Source organism: Orycteropus afer, unplaced genomic scaffold (genome assembly GCF_000298275.1).
Source record: "Orycteropus afer afer isolate SDZICR_OR568_19922 unplaced genomic scaffold, OryAfe1.0 scaffold00236, whole genome shotgun sequence".
Classification (NCBI taxonomy): Eukaryota; Metazoa; Chordata; class Mammalia; order Tubulidentata; family Orycteropodidae; genus Orycteropus; species Orycteropus afer.
In genome coordinates, this window is record NW_006921823.1 from 2,366,942 (window position 1) to 2,372,493 (window position 5,552).

Consider the following 5,552-nt stretch of genomic DNA (forward strand, 5'->3'; position numbering starts at 1 on the left):
CACACACATATACATATATACATACACACACACACACATACATATCAAAACATTTTCCATTTCAACAAGTTTTCATGACATTCATTACACACATCACATAGTATAACCATCACCACTATTGGTTTCCAAATTTTTCCATCACCCTTAACAGCAGTCAATGTCTCCTAGGAATTTAGTCTGATTTTCTGCCTCCTTACTGCCCTCCTGCTCATGATAATCACTATTAAACTTTGGTGTCTGTACACTTGCTTATTTTAGATATTTATGTGGGATCATAACATATTTTGTACTTTTGTGACTGACTCATTTTACACAGCATACTTTTAATGTTAGTCCATGTCTATCTATGTATCAGGACTTCATTTCTCATTATGGCTGAGTAATATTTCATTATATGGACCATATTTTCACACAAATGAGACACACCTTCTATGTTTGCTTGTAATCACTCCTTCCCGCCCCCCAGGGAGGTATTTTCACAAGCACTGCTATGTCGTTTTTTGTTTGTTTGTTTATCTGTTGCCGTAAAAAAAAAAAAAAAATTAGCACGGTGTGTTACAAAAGTATCTCTTGGAGGGAGGGAACAGTTGGCAAAGAAATGTAGAAGGTATGTGCAATTTGGGTAAAATGTGGTGTATGCCACATTTTATCCATTTATCCACTGATGAATACTTACTCTGTTTCCAACTTTTGTCTATTTTGAATAGTGCTGCAATGAACAGTGCTGTACAAGCATTTCTTTGTGTTCCTGCTTTCAATTCTTTTGAGTATATACCTAGGAATGGACTTTCTGGTCCCATAAAGATTTACAGGCTTAGAAACCCAGTAAGGGTCACTATGAGTTGGAATCGACTCCACGGCAGGGATTTGTGGATCTTGAGTTTTTGTTTGTGGTATGGTCATTATATGTTTAACTTTGTAAGAAACTGTTAAGCTCTTTTCCACACCAGCTGTAATATCTTACAGTCCCACCAGTAATGGATGAGGGTTTCAATTTCTCCACATTTTAACCAATACCTGTTATATACTGTTTTAACTATCGTAGTGAATATAAAGTGATACCTTATTATGGTTTTGCACTGCACTTCACTGATGACTAATGGGAGCTCGGGTGGTGTAGTGCCTAAGGCATTTGACTCCCCAGAAGGCTGGGAGTTCAAACCTACCAGCCACTCCTCAGAAGGAAGGTTGGGCAATCAACTTCCGTAGTGATACTGCCGTGGAAACCCAAGGAGGGGTTGCTATGAGTCGGATCTGACTCGACAGCTGTGAGTTTGGTTTTGGTTTTGGAATGACTACGGGTACTGAGCATCTTTTCAGTGTTTGTTGGTCATTTGTATTTTCTTGCTGAAATACCAATTCAAACCTTTTGCCTGCTTTTTGTATTTAACTGAGTTGTTTGTCTTCTTATTGTTAAGTTGGAGTAGTTTTTATTATTCTGGTTATTAAATGCTTACCCTATAATACATGATTCCCCCAAATTATTTCTGAATCCATAGGCTGCCTTGTAACTTTGCTCATAAATACTTTTGATGAGCGTAAGTTTTGGATTTTGATGAAATCTAATTTGTCTATTTTGACTTTTCTTGCTCATACTTTTGGTGTAACATCTAAAAACTCTTTGCTAAAAAAGCATTACCTCTATGTTTTCTATTAAAAGTTTTACAGTTTTAGTTCTTACACAGAGGGCCTTCATTCATTATGGGTTACTTTTCACATGAAGTATGGGTCGAGGTTCTTTCTCTTCTTTTTGAAAATCTATTGTCCCCATGTGATTTATTAGAGGTTATTCTTCCCCCATTTGATAGATTTAGCACTGCTCTGGTTACCTAGTGCCACTCTAACAGAAAATACCACAAATGGGATGGCTTGAACACACAAGTGTTCCCCTACAGTTTATTCCCCTACAGTTCATGAGGCTAGAAGTTCAAGTTCAAAGTGCCAGCTCTAGGGGCTGGGTGAGGGCCCCTTGACCTTGGGCTGCAGCTTTGACTCTTGCTCCCAGTCCACTGAAGCTGGAGGCTTCTCTTAACTCAGGCAGCTGCCGGCTGCTGAGGCTCACAAAGCCAAGGCCAACAAGTAAAATGGCACAGTTCCAAGACTGTCAAACAATACAGCAGACCACTAAGACCACTAGTTCAAGTTCAGAAACAGTCCCAAGATCAGCAGGCAACCATGGCAGGCTGCTGAATGATGACTCAGCTACACACAGGGTCCAAGCATGCCGAAAGCTCAGAGACCATTCTCAACGTTTCTTACATGCCGCTCCAGTAGTTTCCACCATGGAGGTGATTACCAGTCTCATCATGGAGAATAATTACATCCAGCTGCCCAGCCACTCTCCTTTACTGAAAATCAACTGACCACAGATGTATGAATTTATTTCTGGATTTTCAATTCTGTTCCACTGGCCTCCAAGACTGCTTTGATTACTGTACTTTATACTCTTTTGAGATCAGGAAATATGAATCCTGCTACTTTGTTCTTTTCTTCAAAATTAATTTGGCTATCTGAGGCCTCATATAAATGTGAGGACTGGTATGTCCATGCCCGGGAAAAAAGTTATTGAAATTTTGATGGTGACATAGGGCCTAAGGCACTTGACTGCTAACCAGAAGGCTGGTGGTTCAAACCCACCAGCCACTCCTCAGAAGGAAGAAGGGGCAATTTACTTCCATAGTGATACTGCCTCGGAAACCCAAGGAGGGGTCACTAGGAGTCGGGTCCAACTTGACAGTATATAACAACATAAATGTGGAACCTATGGATTGCTTTGTGTAATACTGACATATAAAGAATAATAAGTCTTCTGTTTAGTAAGAACACAATATCCTTCCACTTATTTAGGTCTTCTTTAATTTCTTTCAGTAATTTTTTATACTTTCCTGTATAAGCCTTTCACTTCCTTAGTTATATTTATTACTGTTGTTGTTGTTGTTGTTATGTGCCGTCGAGTCGGCCCCAACTCATAGCGACCCCTCCTTGGGTTTCCGAGGCAGTATCACTATGGAAGTAGGACTGCCCAACCTTCCTTCCAAGGAGTGGCTGGTGGGTTTGAACCGCCAGCCTTCTGGTTAGCAGTCAAGTGCTTTAGCCACTATGCTACCAGAGCTCTTATATTTAATACTAGGTATTTTATTCTTTTGTTGTTGTTGTTAGGGGCCATCGACTTGGCTCTGCCTCACAGTGATCCTATGTACAACAGAACAAAACAGTGCCCAGTCCTGCATCACCCTCCCAATCCTTGCTATACTTAAGTTCATCGGTACAGCCATCATGTCAATCCATCTTGTTGAGGGTCTTCCCCTTTTTCACTGACTTTCTACTTTACCAAGCATGATATTCTTCTCCAGGTACTGCTCCCTTCTGACAACATGATCACAGTAAGTGAAAAGAAGTCTAGCCATTCTTGCTTCTGAGTGCACTTCTTCCAGGAATGATATTTTTGTTCTTCTGGCAGTGTATGGGAATTTCAGTATTCTCTACTAACACCATAATTCAAAGGCATCAAGTCTTCCTCAGTCTTCCTTATTCATGTTCTAGCTTTCACATACATATGAGGCAACTGAAAATATTATGGTTTGGGTTAGGCACACTTTAGTCTTCAAGGTAACATCTTTGTTTCTTAACACTTTAAAGACATTTTTTGGAAGAGTTTTGCCCAGTATAGCATGACATCTTATTGTTGCTTCCATGGGTGTTGATTGTGGATCTAAGTAAAATGAAATGAATAACTTCAATCTTTTCTCCATTTATTGTGATGTTGCATATTGATTTAGTTGTGAGGATTTTTTTGTTTCTTTTAGATGCTACCAGAAATGAAATTTTCAGAAACATAGTTTTAAAGCTCACTAGGTAATTCTGGAAGCATAGTGGTTAAGGCATATAGCTGCTAACCAAAAGGTCACTGGATAAAACCCATCAGCCACTCCACAAAAGAAAGATATACAGCCTTGGAAACCCAATGCAGGGAATTGACTTGATGGCAGTGAGTTTGTTTTTGGTTTTGAGGTAATTCTGATATAAAATCAAGTTTAGTAACCACCAAACAGTATTAAAGCACATGACTTTGAGTTAGACAAACGTACTATGAATATCAATGGACACGTTCATATAACACCAGACATTTCTAAGATCCAACTTGTCTCCATCAAATGAGGGCACTTTTAGTTCACAGCATAAACTAGCAACAAATTTAAAAAAAAAAAAAAAAAAAAACCTACTACCAGTAAATCAATTCCTATGGATACCAACCCGAGAGGATACAGTAAAATTGCCCCACAGGGTTTCCAAGACTGTAAAACATTACAGAAGTAATTGCCACATTTTTTCCCTACAGAGTGGCTAGTGGGTTCAGACTGCCCACCTTTTGGTTAAAGGACTTTAAACACTATGCTACTAGGGTTCCTCATCAAGAAAATAATATATATAACATAAATAAATAAATAACATAAATAAATATAAATAACATAAATAAATACTCAGTCAAGTGTATGAAATAAAACAAGACCCTGATAATTAATTGCTGTTATCCATTTAAAAGAAAAAATAAGATAAAAGATAAACCAGCATTTCTACATTCCACTAGTTATACACCAAAGGACCATTTATTTGTGATCTAATATTCAATTTATATAGGAGAAATCAAAATTTGTTTATTATAGAGCAAGTAAACCAAACAACCATCTGAAGCATAAATTGTTTTAGCAACTACTGAATATCACTTTTAATGAAAGAGGGCATAAAGCATTTTTGTAAACACTAACTTTATTAAAATATAATTCATATATCATATAATTAAATGATATAAGGAATACTATTTTTAATACTTAAATTCTGTTTTGAAATGTCTAAAGACAAAAAAAAAAAAAAAAGTTCCCTGACAATGAATTTTATTTAATATGGTTACATTGATAGTACCAGCACTGTAATTATATGTAAAATCTTAATACAGCAAATGATAATTACAAAAACAGCAATGGTGGTTACCAAAATGGGACCAAAGTGGCCAAAAGAACATGTTCACCTTCCATAGGAGCTCAGTACCAACTGAATCTTATTAACTAATATGAACTCTCAGAGTTCAAAGTCACAACTTTATTCTGAAAATACTGCTGTGTTCTTAGGTGCTACTGAGTCAATCAAGACTCATATTGACCCCAGTACAACAAGACAAACATTGCTCAGTCCTGGGCCATCCTCATGCTATGATTGAGCCCACTGTTGCAGCTACTATGTCAATCCATCCCACTCAGGGTCTTCCTCTTTATTGTTGGCACTCTATTTTACCAGGCATGATATCCTTTTCCAGGGTCTGGTTCCTCCTGATAACATTACCAAAGTAAGAGAGACAAAGTCTGGCCATTCTCCCTTCTAAATAGAATTCTTATTGTAACTTTTGCAAGACAGATTTGTCCATTGTCCTGGGAGTCTACAGTATATTCAATATTCTTTGCCAACACCGTAACTCAAATTAATCAATTCTTCAATGATCTTCATTACTCACTAACCAGCTTTCACATGCATATGAGCCAGTTCAAAATACCATGGCT